Here is a 19,060-nt window from a genome sequence, read left to right as displayed (position 1 = left end):
CCACAAATGAATAAATAAGAATTATAATGGGAAAAGTAAAGGAGAGTTTAACCCGGGCTACAGCGGAGGGAGCCACGGATACAAAAGACTAAATGGAAAGGGAGTGTGCAACCCGCCGGGTTCGCCGCTGCCTAATTTCCTATTCACAACTTCATTGCGTTTTTTTCCCAGTTATTTAGCAAAGACAACCGGATTCTGTGGAGTGTTTAGACCTAGCAGGTTGTGAGCAATTTAGAGACCCACTCCCGTGAAAAATCGGGTTTTTATCATTTTTCTGAAAACTTGGGACACATTTAAAGAAAATTTAGCTTAAAATTGCATTTTTGAGTATCTTTTATTCAAATAGTCAATCAGGAGTAGACGCCTTTTGAAAAAGAGTGTATTTGTGACATAGGAAATGGGTGGGCGGAGCATAAGCTCCTAGCTCCACCCCCTTCTGATGCATCTGCTAGATTCTTCGTTTTCCTCGTCTGAACTGGCATCTGGAGGGATTGTAAGCTGGTGGGAGAGCATGTAGACAGAGAGCTCTCAATCAACAGGAAGTGGGTGCAGTGTTGCTCAGCACCAATGTCCCCGCCCACAGAGCCGATGAATTTGTAATGAACTAATGTCGCTCTGCAGAAACTATGTCCTAGAAAAGAAGTTTTTCCTTTTTTTTATTAACTTTGGCTAAAAATGGCCAAATCATAATAAAAAGACCACTGGGGGCGCTTTAAAAATAGATCAAAAGATGATCAGAGATGTCTTTGAGTAGAAAACCTAGGAGTACAGTTCGACCCTAAGCTAAACTTTAACAACCACATAAAGGATCAATACAAGACCTCATTCCACCACCTACAAAACATCTCCAAACTCCGACCCCTTCTATCCCTTACCCATGCAGAAACACTTGTCCATGCCTTTATCTCCTCAAGGCTGGACTACTGCAACTCCCTCTTTTCTGGCATTCCCAACAAAAATATTAAAAAAAAAACTTCAGTACATTCAAAACAGTGCAGCCAGAATCCTAAAAGGAGTCAGGAAATATGAGCACATCACCCCCATCCTGAAATCGCTGCACTGGCTTCCTGTTTCATCCCGGATTGAATTCAAACTTCTCATCGTCACCTACAAATGCCTGGCCGGTCAGGCACCACCGTACCTCCAGGATCTCCTCAATCCCCAGAAACATCCCCGTACCCTCCGTTCATCACACAGCTTCCCTCTTCAGGCCCCCCCCCACCAGGCTGCGCACGATGGGAGACAGAGCATTTTGTTCTGCTGCACCGAGGCTTTGGAACTCCCTTCCTGTTCATCTCAGAACATCACAGGCCCTGGACTCTTTTAAAGCCCTTTTAAAGACATATGTCTTTAAAAAAGCCTATGATTGCTAAAAGTTTTTATTTTTTGCTTGTTAAGTGCTACTTTTATAGTTATAGTTTTAAGCTAGTTTCGTGGTAAAATGTGCACTTTTCCTTTTCTGAAATTAAAATTTTCATTCATATCTTGTAGCACTTTGAGGTTTCATTTAATGAAAAGTGCATTATAAATAAAATCCATTATTATTATTATTATTATTAAACCAAGCAAAGTTTTCCTCAACTGATGCCCCATAAGGCAAACTAGCAAATATCCAACCAAAAAGGTCATGAAAAAAACCCTTTCCCTTGTTTTCTCTGCATCGTAACTAGATGTAAAACAACGGACCGAGAGGGGTTCTTTTGCTGGAAACCTCAGCTGAAAAGGCTTGCAAGCTGATGCAAAGCTGCAGTTTGAATTTCCAGCAGTCACATTTAATTCCAAACACGGTAATGTAAATCCTGAAGTGACTGCAATCAAGCAAACCAGCTTGTATGATTGCACTCTAAACAGAGCTGCATGCCATGACAAGTTGGTTTAAATTACACCCAGCCCCAGTGATGTGGCATTTCTTTTTCTTCTTCTGCAAGACAGAAAAAAAAAAGGAGGCCCCATTTGTTTCTCAAAGTCCCTAAATGTTCACCGAATCGACAAAACAAACCAAAAAATAAAACCAATTTGTTGAAAAGAAAGGAGAAGCAGGTGTGCAGGCTGAGCTCCTGTCCTCTGAGCAGAAAATGTGCATGAGTGATGAGTGACCTCCAGCGGGCTGGCTGCAACAGAACAAAACAAAAAAAGAAAAAAAGAAGTGACCTTATCCCAGTGAGATCTTACAAAGTGTCAGGAAATACTTTACTAGGAGTGACTGAGCTGTTTGATTGGACTATTTTCTTTTTTGTGTGTGTAGCCAGGCGATGATAGCACTGCCAGCTCAAAGCGTTTTCAGTGGTGTTTTTAAATATGAATAGGACATTTTTAGCCCAAATTGTAAAAAACCTGTGCCGGTTTTCAGGTTTCTGTAGAGTAGTAGTTCATCAGAAATTCCCCTCTGAGTTGTTGGCGAGACTGCTGGCATAAAACAGCCTCGCCCCCTTTCATCTGCTGAGAGCAATCTGTTTACACGCTCTCCCACTAGCTTACAGCCCCTCACAACCCCAAGCTAACAAACAGCCAAATGCCAACTCAGACAAAGAAAACAAAGACGTACATGGATCTATTTCCGCAGAATTGGGCGGAGCAGGGAGCTTGTGGCCCGCCCAGCGTATGTCTGCTCCAGATTCTCAACGATTTTAACAAATACTCAAAGGAATTTTAACTTAATTTAGAATTTTCGCACTACAGGGTCCATCAGATGATTGGTTTATTTTCAGATTAACATCTATTACATGTAATGTAACCCTAACTAATAATAATATACAATAATTAAGATAAACGAGTCAGGGTTAAGGCGATTGGAACTTATTAAGTGCTTTCACAGTTAGCCACGTTAACGTATTCACAATACCTGCAACGCCTAACCTTGTTAGTGACATGAAAACAACTGTTATACATTAGCCATGTTAGTGTATTTACAATAATATTCAACTTCTTTGTTTAATAGACGGAAAAAATGCCACAGAAACAAACGTTACTATGACAACGCTAACTCACGATTGTGTTAGTAACAATCACCACTACACTACATGTTAGCGTATTTAAAAATAGCACTTGACTTTGTTTGGAAAACGGAGGAAAAAAATAGACCACTAAAATGACTGTGAAGCGCTAACTTTTAACTTGTTAGTAGCACGTAGAATTACCAGTCCGACACGCTACAATTTATGCTAACAATTAAACGTGACCATGACTACGTTAACTTGTTAGTAACACGTAAAATGAATACCACTCGTTAGCCACGTTAGCGTATTTGAATAAATACTTTGTCTGGAGCACAGGAAAAAAAAACCCACATAGACTGATACCACTAAAATGACCGCTACTATGACAACGCAAACTTTTAACTTGTTAGCAACACGTAGAATTACCAGTCCGACACCCTTAGCGTATTTACGATAACAATTAAACGTTACAGTGACTACTTAAAGTCTTAACTTTTTAGAAACACGTAAAATGAATACTACACATTAGCCAGGTTAACGTATGTAAAACAATATTTTGTTTGGAACATGGGGAAAAAAAACATCTATAGACGGATACCACTAAATGACCGCTACTATGATAACGCCAATTCGTAACTTCTTGGTGACGTGTAATTAATAGTCCGGCTCCGCTACACGTTAGTCGCGTTAGCGTGTTTGAAATAACGCCCAACCTTGTTAGAAAAAAAAAGACTGACATTTTGGCAAAGCACAGCGTCCCAATCAAAATAGTTTCGTCATCATTGAGCACAGCCAGAAATAATACACAAACAAGGCGCTCCAGATAATAAAGGCGCACTGTTTTTTTAAGTGCACCTTATAGTGTGAAAAATTGAGTAATATATGTACTCTTTCATCGGAAAAATGCCAGAAGAACATGTTAAAAACACTATTTTCATCAGAGTGGGTCTTTAAGACCACAGCATTGCCCTTCCCCCCCTTTGGGGAGCCGGGGATTGTGAGCGTCTGGCTGCTCGTCTGAGAGCTTCCAATATATTAAGATTTCCCTGCTGCAGTTGGGCCAACAACAAACTAAAATTGACCCAGCTTTCCTGCACGATTCCTGCCACCAAGTCTCCCATTAGTCTTCTTTTAGCACTCTCTGCTGTCACGATGTGAACAAGGGACATTCATGACCCCCACCCCCCCCCCACCCCAACCCCCCGGGCCTTTACCTTCAGAGCCTGGGATCAAGTCACACATTCATCCCGATTCTAAACTGCAGCTGAAGGATATCTCATGCAATTTCCCCCTAAAGCAAGAGCAAAGCCAGCAGTGGGTCATTCATATGCATCTGAAATCTAATCCTCGGCTGCTGTGAACTCGGGCCGCCCCACCTTTCCTGACTCACCACTGAACCCAGACTCCCCCGCCTTCCTCCCACCACTGCACACCTCACATCTAGCTTTTCCTTTTTCCTCATCTTCCCCCCACCCTGCTACCATTTGCATGTCACCCAGGTTACCCTGTCAGGGTACCCCCCCTCATGGTTAGGCTCAACGCAGAGACTCATTCGATAGTCTTTGCTGCTTCAGTGAATAATTAGAGCACTGAAATCTCTGGGGACATATACAGGAAGCATGGACGGCCTACCAGTTGGGCTGAGGTTCCAATGATGAAGGATTCTTTTCAGCGTGCATCCTGCCTGCTCCATGTGGATTGTGCAGAAGAAGAAAAAAACAACAAATGATGACACAGCATTATCTGGATATTTTCCAGAAGGACAAAGCTGAGCTTTTTTTTGAAGGCCCCAATGTTCAAATACATTCTATTAGTTCTTGCAATAACACTAAAATGTGTTTATTAATATCTCTTCCAGAATATTTCGATACATTTGTCAAATCCTTCCTCACAAAATGAAAAAAAAAAAAAGCTATTTCAAATTTAAAGCCTTTAAAAAAATGTTTTTCCTAGAGATCAGGTCTTTTAGTCATAAAAGAAACAAAATGCATATATGAAAGTGTTTGTTTGCCTATAGGAATAACAAAATGAAGCATTTTAATGTTAAAAAAAAATTTCTGCTTTAAAAAAGGTCAGTTTCTCAGATTTTTCCAGAAGTAAGTCCATATTTTACAAATGTGGCAGCAGCAGAAAAGAAACGTGTAGATTATTCAGTCATCTGGATGATAGACATCATACATTAAAAACAAGTTTAAAAAATCTAAAATACAAAAAAAAAAAGTTAAGACATTAATAGCGTCAAATCTTCAGTTCAAAACTGAATAAAATTACGTTTTCACTGTTAGATACCTGCATTCTAGGTACCAATGCATCTTTAGAAGAGTTTTAAGAATAGCTAAAAACTGGTATGAAAACAAAATAATTGCACCAGTTTGTTTTGGAATATCTAAAACAAATCATTTTATATTAAACATAAATCATAATTAAAGCCATGAACTGCTTTTTATGGCTCGCAAGCACTACCTGCCCTAACGCTCGTGGTCACCCTTGCCACCCCCTATTGCCCCAATTTTACCCAGCCTCTCGTCTCCTCTGCTACCCTGAATAAAAAAAAGAAAAAAATATTTTTTTCAAAATGCCGGCTTTTCTGATAGTTTTAACTCCATAGCAACTATTGTATTTTTTGGTTGCTTTAGGTTGACAAACAGGTCTATGACATTTTTAGAGGAATCTGCAAAAGTAAGCTTTTGGATTTTCTTGGCAAGGGATACATCATATCGTCATAATGTATTGTATATTGTTTTGATTTAGCTCAAGCCAACGATTCATGCTTTGGTGAAAAAAATGTGACAGCAAAAAAGGAACGCCAGAGACAGAGAATAGAAAAAATCACTCCTCACATAATTCACTTCGACCAGACTGGATTCATCAAAGGCAGATACTCGGATGATAATGTCCGTAGACTAGTTAATATAATAGACTTTGCCACCATTAAAAACCAGGAAATGACGGTACTATCGCTGGATGCTGAAAAAGCCTTTGACAGAGTTAATTGGAAGTTCCTTATTGCTGCCCTCCATAAGTTTGGTTTTGGAGAAGCATTCATCAATTGGATCAAAATATTATATCACAACCCCAATGCATCAGTTAGAACTAATAAACAGACTTCAAACAGGTTTTTTCTTGGAAGAGGAACCAGACAGGGCTGCCCACTCTCTCCTTCTCTTTTTGCTATATTCATTGAGCCTTTAGCTGCAGCAATAAGACAGAATGAGAGCATTATAGGAATAAAAACCAAACACAGCCATCATAAAATTAGTCTTTATGCGGATGACATATTACTGTTTTTAAGGAATTTACATTCTGTAAATGAAACAGCAATGATCATAAATGAATTCTCCTCCATATCAGACTATTCCATTAATTGGAATAAGTCTGTTTTATTACCACTCAACAGGAATATGGAACAAAGACTCACAATTCCAGTTAAAACAGGAAATATCAAATATCTGGGTATCTACTTTTCCCCCAAACTATCAGAACTGGTGCAGCTAAACCACACCCCATTACTGAAAAGCATACAGGACGATCTAACACGCTGGACCAACCTGCCTCTGTCCCTTATGGGCAAGGTAGCCACGGTTAAAATGAAAATCTTACCCAAAGTTAATTATCTCTTCTCAATGATTCCCACACAACCGCCATTAAAATGGTTCAAAACATTAGACTCATCCATATTCAGCTTTCTATGGAACAACAAACCTGCAAGAATTAGTCTAAAAACTTTAAAATCTGCAAAAAGCTGTGGAGGATTAGAACTACCTAATTTCCACAAATACTTTCTTGCAAGTAGATTACAATATATCTTAAAATGGTTAAAAAATAATCCAGAAACCAACTCATGGTTAGACTTGGAACAGGTGTTATGTGGAAAGATCAACCTGTCACAGCTACCATTTATTAGCCAAACAGTTAAAAAACAGGATTGTTTCAAAAGCATTAATATAAATGCCACCTTAACAGCCTGGTGGGAATTTCTCAAAATATCAAAATCATCAATTCAACCGTGCAAAATGACACCCATCTGGAACAACCCGGACATCCTTATTAACAAAAAAATGATTCACTTCCCAGCTTGGCAAGCAGGGGGCATAAAACAACTAGAGCACGTAATTATTGATAGAAGATTCATAACCCCCCAGGAACTTCAAGACAAACATGGAATAAATAACTTCTTGGAATATCAGCAACTTTAATCAAGTATTACTAAAAAGTATAAAATTAAAGACGACGATTTAAAGCTACCAGATGTAGTTACCACTCTGATTAATTTTTCAATGAATAGAACTCTCTCCAAAATATACAAACTTTTATGTAATTTAGATAACAATATTGCCCTTCCAACAAAAAATGGGATGCAGATTTGAGCATCAGCACAGATGAAAGCTTTTGGTCAGAACTTTGTCTAAACACCTTTAAACTGACAAAAAGTCCAAATCTGCAGCTAATCCATCTCAAAACTCTTCACAGAATTTACTACACTGGACAGAGGATGTTCAAGATGGGTCTCAGTAACTCAGACATTTGCGAGCACTGTGATAATAATCTACCCGACAGCTACATGCACGCACTGTGGTTCTGCACTCCTGTCCAGGCTCTCTGGCAGCAGGTATGTGCCGATTTATCAGTCTGGCTTAAGGTTTCAATCACTGCCTCACCGTCACTTTGTGTGCTTGGTGACATGAGTGCCATCGATATAGAAGAAGGATTAGCATCTATCATTTTCATAACTCTTTGTATTGCCAAAAAAACTATTTTAATAAATTGGAAAAACAAGAAAAATATAAACATAAGTCAACACAGAAATCTGCTGTTTGATCATATCAGCTTGGAAAAAATGTCAGCCCAAAGCTCAAGTAACTTTGAAAGAATTCAGTCTCTCTGGTCTCCTGTGGTTGACTCCATGACTTAGGGGGTGGAGGGCTTGGTCGTCGCTGCTCCTTGCCCTTCTGCCGTGGTTTGGGGTGGGGGTCGGGGCTTCCGGTGCCTGGCGGGGGCGGTGGGGGGCTCCGTTGGTCGGGGGGTCGGGTCCGCTGCCTGGGTGGGGCGGGCTGGGGCGCTGCGTGGTCCTCTGGGCTTGGGTGTGGGGGTGCGTGGTGGGGGGGTGGGGTGGTGGTCTGGCTTGGCTTGGGGGGGTGGTCCCTTTGCCTGTGCTGGGGGGGGTTGGCGGGGGGCCCTGCTCGGGTGGGGGGGGCCCAGCGGCGCCGGATGGGCTGCCCATCTGCACCTGGGGCTGGGATCGGCCCTTCCCTGGCTCTGGGACGGGACGGGACAACCCTCTCGGGGCCCCCGGTCGCTCTGGGTGTCACCCGCTTCGGCTGCGGGGTCTGGGGTGGGGTGGGGTGGGGGGCTTGTCGGCCCTGTCCTGTGGGGGGGCGTTCTGGGGGGGAGGGGGGGCCCATTATTAGTACGGGTCGGGGGGGCTAGCGGGTCGGGGTCATCCCTTGTGGGCCGCCCTTTTTTCCCCGGGGTTCCCCCCTCCTGGGCGGGGGCGGCGGGCCCCTGCCTTGCTCCTACCTGGACCAACCGTGGGCCGGGTGGGTGGCTGCCTGGAGTGCGGAGCGGGTCTCCCTTGGGGGGTCCTGGCTCGTACCTGGGGTCGGGGCGGGGGGATGCCCGGAACTCCTGGGTGGTGGTGGGGTGCTCGTCTGGGGCTGTGGGCGTCCCTCTCCGGTGGGGCCCTGCGTTGGGCTCTTCCGGCGCGGCGGGGGGCTGCTTTCCTGGCTGGGCTGGGGCGGCGCTCTCTTTCCCTCTGCGCCTCCCTGCTCTCTGGCTCTGGGGGCCTCGCGGCGGTCCTGCTGGCCCTGGCCTGGGTGGCGGTCTTGGTCGCCCGGGGGGCGGTTGTTCCCTGCCTGTTCCCGTGTGGCGTTGGGGGAATTCCGGCTGCCGCTGCTGCTGCGGCGGGGGTATGGGTGTGGGGGTGGCTGGGCGCTCCTCCTCCTTCTTTTCACATTCCACCATCCATTTTAGAACAACATAAACACTCACCTGAGCACAGGTGTTAGCTCACCTTTGCACTAATAGTTTGCATGATTGAATGAATGAAAGATTTCACACTAGTTGGTTTAAAGGCATAGGTATGCGTTCGTGAACACTATCTGTTTTGTGTGCATGTTGACATGTGGACATTTTTGCGGCTAGCAGGTGTGTTGATAATATTTGAGTGTGTGTGAACAGGCCCCGCCCTTTTTGTACTACATTTGAACCGTACCGTAACGATAAACAACCAGTAAACCTGTCTGCTCTATGCTGCTTCATGGTCTTACCCCCCTTCCCCTCCTATTATCACCCTCCTACCCCCCCTCTCTCTAACGTCCCTCTCTCTTCTTCCCCTCTTTCCTTTTCCGTCCGGTCCAACACCAAAGATTTTCAAACATGATTGAAATTAATAAAGTTTGGCCTCAATTACAAAAGGGGTTTATTCAGACATACCTTTGGTTTGTCTGAAGATGAATAACCCCTCTTGTTAAAATAAAATATGTCCAACACAAGAGGCCCTCAGCTCTCATCTGTTTGCCTAGCTGTTGGACAGGACAAGTTAAAAAAAAACAAAAAAAAAAACAAAAAAAAGGAACGCCACTTTTGTGAGCTCGCCATGCAAATTCCGTAAAAGGCTTTGAAAAGTGAAAAACCAACATTTTTTTTCCAAAGCAGCTTACCAATGATGCTTGCAGAGTTAGGAGTCCAAATTTAGCATCCGATTAGTAGCTAGTACTAAAGGTGATTAGAAAAAATAAAAAATAAATAAAAAATAAGATGGTGGCCTCTTCCTGAGGTCAAAGGTCAATGAAACTTCCATTGTGGTTGTAGACTTCAGCTGGTGGCATGTGTTTGAAACTTCATAAGAATTACTCAAACAATTTTTCCCCCCCTCATATTTGAAAATGGGCAAAATTCACACATCAAGCCGTACGTCTTTAATAATTTTTAAAGTTCCTTTGGATATCTCAGACACATGCGTTTTGGTTTCGTTTGTCGATTTACTAGCGTTTGTTTTTTGGATGGCTTCACCCGCTGTGATGTCATCATTTTTTGGGGGAGGGGTTGTTCACTACATCCAAAATTAATTTTCACTGACCAATAGGTGCGTGCAAATTTGGGGGAGTTTTTGAATATGTCCTTTTGATATCAACACAAATCTTTTTAAAGATACCAAATGTTAGGGGGCGGGGCTCTGGGATTTGTAGAAAATAGTTCCTGGTTGTCAGTAGGAAAATAACAAAAGAAAAACGTTTCCTCTAGATTTGATTTGAGAAAAAGCTCCCCCTGAAAATGAAAGAATTCCTGCAGGTTTTTTCTCTCTTGATTCTGTTTTCCCCCAAAGAGGCAATCAATTTTCTACTAAAACAAATGTTAGCCGGGTCCTTAACTCCAGCAACTGGTAAAGGAGGCTCTCACACAGAAGTCTCTTCAGGAGAGCATTTATAAAAATGACAACTGCTGCCAACAAATCCATTAACTGCATGTTGATTTTAATAGTTCAGTCTAATTATAGATGGAGAAACAACTTCAGATGTGATTGGAAGAGCTTAAACTCCAATGAGCGTGTGCCAGAGGCTGAACGGGACTCAAACTTCCCTCCCTGCATGTCCTCCAGCTCCTGTGAACTCCAAGAGGGCGAACCCGTTGCATAATTAATCAGCTTGTGTATGAACAATTCATATAAATCCCTTTGAATGTCTATACATTATTGAGAAATGTCTATACTCATGAAAGATACATGCCTACACCTTAAAACGGGGGAGGGAAATGTGGGTTTTTTTTGGAGGGTAAGCGCAGAGTTCCTCCTGCGGAGAAGATTCCTGGTTTGGTTTTATTGCATCACAGACTATTTTGGTGACTCAGTCAAGAAAACAAGGGCATGGGACGCTTTTGTGGAGCAATCTGCAGCTGGTGGGGTCGGAGGAGGCTCGACGTGCAGTCCCCAATACAAGGCTAGATATAGGCTAAGGTGGGGGCAATCGCCTGTAAAAATTCTAAATTAGCTAAAGGATAATACATTAAATAAAAACAACCATATTAAATTAAATGAATACAATAAAGACACAAAATTGTAAGGATGGGCCGCAGGTCGAAGAGACAGACAGATAAATGCAGTCTCAAAAGGGCATAAACTAGTGTCCTGCTTGTGCCTGTCCCAAGCCCGGCAAACGCAGACGGTGGAGTCAGGAACAAACATTCCTCATAAACTTCAACAAGATCAATTTATGGGGATAGACAGGTGAACCAAAATGATAACGTGGTTTTCTAAGCATTTTAGGGACATGTAGGAGGATGACATCTTACACTCCTTGACCCCCCCACCCCAGAATATTCTACTTGCATCCCACACTGGTGCTGGCTGAAATCTAGTCCTTGACCACAAATACCACTTTTTTGGCCCCTAGTTGTTCATTTTTTTGTTGAGCCCATCGCCTGCCAGCACTGAAATGCTGTCACCAAGTCATCACAAATACCCACAAGCAGTTAAGACTGTCCTAACTAATTTTTGGGGTTGAAGGGGGGGGGGGGGGGGGGGGGGGGGGCTTGGGCCTGCATATCTTGAGCTGAGAGCTGATGTTTGACGGCGTTTTGGATGACCATCAATTTTTCCACTGAAGGTCTATATCGTGTATCATAAAAAAGATGTTACGTTATACCCAAGAGTTCTGTGATTCATCATGGACCAAACCATGCAAAAACGCAGGGGTCACATATCACAGTAAAGTCTTAGTAACCATCAAAGTCTTGCCGCATTTCTAAGAGGTTTTCATAATATACAGTTGTCGACACTAAAATAAACCTATTAAAATAAATAAATTAAAACTCTACTTAATTTGAGCAAAAACAGCTGGACCAAATTTCCAAAAGCCCCTTAAGTTTTTTTTTTGCTTTCAACCAAGTAGGAGAATGAAAAAGTTGGCTTTTAAATAGATTTTCTTCTGCAATGGTCACATGTTGAATTTGTTGGTTATTGCAGCGTTAGCCTTTTTGAGGACTTTCAGGCTCAGGACTGCATTTTGCACCAGTCACCACTAGACTAGTCATCTTACCAGACATGTTTTGCACCTAACTTCCAGTTTGAAGCACATTTAAGAATGAAAAGTAAGTTTACTGGCTTTACACAAACAAAATCAGTTCCTATTCATTATTTCTAATAAAAATAATCAAAGGACAAAGACAGCTGTTAACACAACAATAGCTTAACAATGCAGGACGTCTTACAAAGATTTTAAATCCCATTCCGATCCATTTTAAAAGTGTTTCCGGTGGTGGTTTAAGCATTCATTTATTCATTCATCTTTTTCCATTTTGTCCCTTTCGAGGTCACAGGGCTGCCGGAGCCTATCCCGGCCACTTGTGGGCAAAGGACAGGTCGCCAGTCTGTCGCAGTCTGTCCACAATCACACACCCTCACATTCACACCTTGGGACAATTTAGATTTAAATCAAACAATAAACCTATGAAGCATGTGTTTGGACGGTGGGAGGAAGCCGGATAACCCACACATGCACGGAATAATTGATATTCTGGTTCAGGTCCCCCAGCCGGGACTTGAACCCGGGGGCCTTCTTGTTGTGAGCACTAACCATTGCACCCCCGTGCAGCTTTGTTTAAATCATGATTGTCAATTTTAGTCACAAATCAGAAAAGCCTGTGTCATTTTCTAGGACAGTTGCTGCAGAGCGGCAGTAAGCTTATTAGAAATGTTGCCTCTAAATAGTGAGAGGGACCCTTGGCTCAGAGCATCCCTGCCCCCTTTTCCACCTGCTGATGATTCACAACAATTTGGACAAAGAAATATTCAGAAATACAATTTTGAGCTTCATTTTCTTAATATAAGATCTCCATCATCAGAAAAATGCTACAAGAACATTCTAAAAACACTAAAAACATGATTTTCTTTGAATAAATAAACTTAAACAGGACAAACCCATGAACTAAAGGAGCAACAAAAGACTGACAAAGCAGATGGCATGACAAAAAAGAATTGAAAACCAGACAGCGAAGATCGTCAAGACAAATCAAGACAGCTGTGTTTGATTGACAACCTGAATCTGGACTGAAAGGGGGGAAGCCAGAAAACAGAACTAAGAAAATTCATTAGATGAAGAATACCAAATTCCACAATCCTCACACTTTGTTGATGCCGTCCTTAGAAAGAAAAATCGGTCACAACTTTTCTCGGATGAATTTAATGAATCTCTGTATTTTTTAAACATATTTTAACTTTTGATTAAAGTTGTGTTAAAATGTTGTTTAATTTATTTATTTAACAAGTGTCTTCTTTGTCCTAAACCATAGAATAGCTTTACCTGGTGTTTTACCCATTAAAAAATATACACAGCCATTGTGTAACTGTTTTGTGTTGTATTCTTTAAGCTCAGTTGTTGTCTTAATCGTGGCAGATGTGTCATCACCAAACCTCTGCCTGTTCTAAAACGGAGTGTAAAGCTACGGACACACCAGGCATGTGACACGCGTTCAAGAACGCGCTACACACGGTATAGCCCATGGTAATCACACTTTTTCTTCCTCTTTTTCTACCTTTAACTAGCGCATGTCCACCACCGACAGTTGGAAGATGCTTGGTGTAAAATGTCGAAGCGGTACAAATCTCCCAAAATAGACAAGTGTTTTGTATGCAGGGCCCAATATAAGGGGGAAAAACATGCATAGCTACACATAAGCGTGAGAGTTTTGAACATGGAAGATCGAAACAAGCCTATATATTAGGGTTAGGTATCACCAATAATTTCAAGAATATTAATCTGATGCAGTTCACAAATCTTCACATAACAATGAGATTGTGAACACCATACAGGGTTATATGGTCATATGATCATTATGTACTGCCTCTGGAGCTCGGATTATGGCATTACACTGTATTCCAGAAGATTTGAACAAAAAGAAACAGTGCTTCAGACCTCAAAATGATTACTTTAAAAAAATATTTTTCCCAAAGAGTTCAGAAAATCCATGCCTGTAAGTACACAAAGCTTTGTGTTTAGTCAACAATGTATGTTTAGGTTGACCGAGCGTTAGCATTAGCCGTCCTATGAGAAATTCCATTATACGTTAGCATCAAGCTAGCAGACTTTGGCTTTCGCCGCTCTGATGCGTTAGGTCACCGGAAAAGGAAAGGCATAAAAGATTGATCTCTACTTTTATTGATCGATTATTGATCTATTGATCTTGGATTGATTCAGATCGATTAACTGATTTTTTTTCAACCCAGCCCTAGTTTACATAGAGTTTTCATTGGAAGTGATCACTTCAACTTGCATTGCTCAGGGTGTTGCTTTTGTAAAGGTATAATGGGTTACCTAGTTGATTTTTTACCTTTTTTCATATTTTAAGCTTAAATTAATTACCGATGATAGCTTATTCCCGATTAACAGATGTAAAGGAGGACAGTGAAGTAACATCTAGTTCAGATTTGAGGCTCACACTTTACAGATTACGTATTCATTAGCTGCCAGGGTTGTGTTGGATGACAAGTCCTGTTTATATATTTCATGATGGTAACATGAGGTATCATCAGAGGAGTCCAAAACCACACATCATGCTGAGCATGCACATATAAAATTGTGCTTGATATATGTTCAGCAAGCTTTAACCATGCTAATATGACGTTTTAGCCTTAAGCAAACATGTTTTAACTCTGAATAATGAGGTTCTTCTGCTGCCATGCCTGCATATTGGAGTCAATGAGGTAAAGGCCGTGTCGCACAATTGCTATGTACTTTTTGCAGATGTTTCGCGGAGGAAAATTGGTCATACGTGAATATATGTGGAAAAAGGGAGAAAAGTCGTGGTCTTTACGTGAAGCTTTCCCAGATGTATCACAAATTTACCACTTGTAAAAGCTGGAAAAAATACATAAACACCACACAAAGAACACATAAATCAACATAAAAGCCCAAAATTCCTGTGTAAATAACTTAATGTGTGCGCTGTAAATCTGATATAAAAGTTATACATCGGTAGTACATAGGTGAGTCCCGTTAGACATTTATGTATGCGTTTTACAAAAATCACACACAAGTTCACAAGATGTATGTAATAATTGAGTATAAACTACTTTAAAAATACGCATAAACTGCATAATTCTCAACCGACCAAAAGTTTGAACAGCTCAAAACCAAATTCACGTGACGACCTATCAGCCGAAACCCTCGAAGGACATCTGCACACATCGAACGCAAGAAACACTAACAAATTACACGCTTTGCCCATGTGTCACGGAAGACAGTAATTTCATATATGGAAAATGCACAAAATGTTTGTAGTGGCTGTGAAACAATGTGTCAAATTTAAAGAAATTGATTTAAAGAGAGCAAAAAACGTGGAATAAGATGAATAGTTTTTTAACTCTCCATCTCAGATTTTTTCATTATAAAGGCTAATCCGGTAATTAACCTGCAGAGGAGACGCGTGGTACAGTCCATCACTGAAACGTCCCACATAATTCCACGCCTGCAGTTACAGTAAGTTTCTCTCACATAACAAGTCACTGATAATTCCATTAGGCTTTGCTGCAGAAATACTCGGCTCATCTCTTATAGGAACCAGCTTCAGTTGTGTAATTGCTGAGCGTTTAAAGCAATTTGGTCAGTGGCGACAGAAACCTGCTTACTACTGAAAAGTTAATGGCACTGAAAGCCAATACTACACTCTGGCCACTTAGCCCTACCATTGGACACCATTTGTCATTTCACACTTCTTTGCACCAAAAGTGATGGATTTTGCATGTGTGCTTTAAACTGACGATATCTTGAGTGAAATTAGGAGGTCATAGAAAAGTTAAGGTCAAAAGACAATAGGTTTTTGGCCGTTTCTCCGACCAAAGCCAATCAGGAAGTGGGTCTCCTTGCCCACACAGTCGTGTGACTGTGACTGATATCTCATACGTTGGATTTCTCACTTCAGTGCACCCCAGAACCCAACATGCTCCAACCCACATACACACATCTCCCCTCCCCCCCTTTTTCCTTCTCTATGTCTTGAAGCTTGTATCCTAACCCCCCCCCCCCCCCCCCCCCAAAAAGCACCTTTATGGCCACAGTTGTGTAAAGTCCACTGCCTTGATTTGCTTTGGCATTCCTGTCCTTATTCATCCACTGGGGCTGTGAGCTGGAATAATTAGGAGAACGCCATAAGGCCCTTGCCTCCTGACAAGTGATCAACAAACAATGATTTATGAGGCCATCTTGTATCAGGGGGATGACCATTGATTCAAACACACAAAGAAAAGCCGCACACGCACCAACAACCCTCAACTTCTCCCACAGATGAGCATAAATCAGCCTCAATCCGTCTGCGTTTTCTGGATGTTCCGCTTTGTGCTGACGTGTCTTATTTACCTATCATTCAGCTTAATAAACACCAAAAGGCTCGCAGGTTGATTTGTATTGGATGGACGGTTTGATTGGCAACATTGGGCCCAGTTTAAAACTCCTACCGTGCAAATCAATGTTAGAGCTATTCCACTTCATAGGTGCTGATTCCACATATTTTCCTGCTGTTGTTTTAGGTATTGATTGTCACTCAGGCTTGCATCACAGCAGCAACGCGTCTCACAGCTCGAAATTCCGCCGCTGCCTGTCTTCCTTGCATGCCTCACCGAGGCTTTTTCTGACAGACATCTCGCATACTGTCTTTATTACCCCTCCAGCTGCAGCCACAGTCAAATGTCCGGTGGAATCGCAAGATCCCATTTCTCTGTGTACTGGAAAGCGGCAGGGTTTATATTCTGATTAATGAGTAATGAAATGGCTTTTAGTCATTACAGGATGAAAATATTAATATCAGTGATGCTGAGTGAGAAGAAAGGCACCTTTATTATGTTACTGGTCGGTTCCATCATCTCGTAGATCTGTCATATGTTCACAGCTTCAGCGAGATTAAGAAGCTATATTACTCACGAAGCGTTAAGTGATCCTGCTCCTATTAGAACAGGCTGTCATCATTATAGAAGACTCCTTTTAGCACTCCATAAATCAAATTCCACATTCATTTTGTGTTTGTGAGATAGAGACGTGGGTCATATTATTTTTTATGATACTTCGGTAACGGGTGCAAGTGAGCAGGATTCGATTCTAGCCGAGGGGGAAATCATTGTTTTTTGTTTTTGTTTTTTTTTTATTTGACAGGATGTGGTAACCTTTGAGATATTGTGGAAATGAACTGCCTTTCCTTTCTATAGATTGACCAGCACTGCAGACAGGTCGATTCGCCTCTGAACATGACGTTATAATACGGTAAACAAACTGAGAGGCCGTGCCACAGCCCCGGATGAGTGGGATGATGTAGCACGCTGCACCTCTATTCATCAACAAGAGGTAGCTTTGGACTTTGTTTTATCTGTCATGTTGGGGTTCAAGATGATAAAAATGGTCGGCTTTATGGTCATCACAATTACAGTGTTGTTAGCAATCGTTGTTGATCAGAGGATCAAAGGCATCAAAGCCGTATTGATTAAGTGCCTGCAAGGGAACAACGTGGACGATCTCTTTGGCGGTGGCAGAACCTGTACTGAGTATGCAGTGATTGACTCCTTCTCTGATTTAGTCAGTATTGTGGCTGTGGGATAATTGAACATGCAGCATGAATCTGCTACCAGAGGTCCTCCTCCTCCGTACTCAGTGTTCCCTTCAGCTAGCGAATGATTGAAAGGCCTCTGGTGTCTCCCTGGTCGTGGTGGATAAGCAGTTGTCATAGGAAACATCGATACTTGAATGGATAGACAGTTTTATCTATTGATTAAACACTGACTGAATGCACAAGTACTAACCCTCGCAAAGACCAGCAGTCCTGCCGGTAACTATCTGTCCTCCGTTTTTATAATTTAGGGTGCATTTGTGGAATGGTTTTAAAGTGAACTATCATTCCTTCACCTCATAGGCATAATCAATACGTTCATTTGAGGTCCAGCAGATGTGGATGAAGACTCATTGGGGTGGTGGAAGCAATGCTTTATGTTGTTTGATGTGGTCGAGTTGTGTTTCATCACTTCATGGGAAGAGATTGGGGAGATATCCCTATAAACATTGATAAAACAATGATGAATTCAAATCGTGCTTTTGGCAGGTCAGAAATTGCAACTTGGACCGTTGATATCAATCATATTTTTTTTTCATTTTATCAGCACTTTTTTTTCTTTCACCACCTGAGAGTCCATTGTTTGATAGATATTACTGCACTACTTTTTTTTTTTGTAAAAGTCTATTAAATCGCTACTAAAGTAAGTTTGTCAGAGGCTCAAAAAAACAAGATTCCATAAAAAGAGACATAATGTACATTTCAAACTTATATACATAGTCAATACACAGGAAGAAGGAGACACATTATGGTTTGGCTGAGACCAGAGTTAAGCACTTAAACATACTGAACCCATATAGATATGTGCAAAGTATGCATTGACGTCACCTAATGCTTTATCAACTAATTAAAAGCCCCTTTTTGAGCTCCGTTGCTGCCGGGTTCTCAGATGGATGTGGTAACGCAAGGCCCACTTGTCCCATGAACACCTGTCCTATTCCTACACCTGTCCCATACACACACCTATTCTGTAGGCAGACCTGTCCTATAGACACACTTGTCTATAAACACACCTGTCCTACGGACACACCTGTAATAAACACACCTGTCCCATAGGCTCATCTGTTCTGTAGACACACATGTTCTAGAAACATACCTGGGCTATAGACATACCTGTCTTGCAGACAGACTATGCCCTGTAATACAGACTTACAGACTACGCTCCCCTTAAAGTCTTAGTGACATGCACCTGTATGGGTGTTTGAATTGTACAGGTCCTGCAGGTTTTTGAGTTGTCCGGAGACCCATGGAGAATTCCAAGAGAGGAGCTCCCACGTCTTAAGGGAAGCGCAGTTGTGTCTTGTAGTTTCACTGAGTCTCGTATAGCCACGTTAGGGGACACCATAAAAATGGAATGTACGATTGTTGTACGTGTGGTAAGTGTATAATGAAGTCTTTGTAAGGCTAATAAAAGGTGCCCAGACTAATAATGTATGGGTGATGTTAACATGGGGGGAGGGGCTCACACCACAGTCAAGCTGCACGCAAGAAGCCCACAAAGAGTCACACACTTATCTTGTAAACAGCTTTAAAAGGGCATC

The sequence above is a fragment of the Oryzias latipes genome, chromosome 22 (genome assembly GCF_053564925.1).
Source record: "Oryzias latipes strain Hd-rR chromosome 22, Olatipes_Hd-rR_3.1".
In the NCBI taxonomy this organism is placed as follows: Eukaryota; Metazoa; Chordata; class Actinopteri; order Beloniformes; family Adrianichthyidae; genus Oryzias; species Oryzias latipes.
This window is presented reverse-complemented; position numbering follows the sequence as displayed.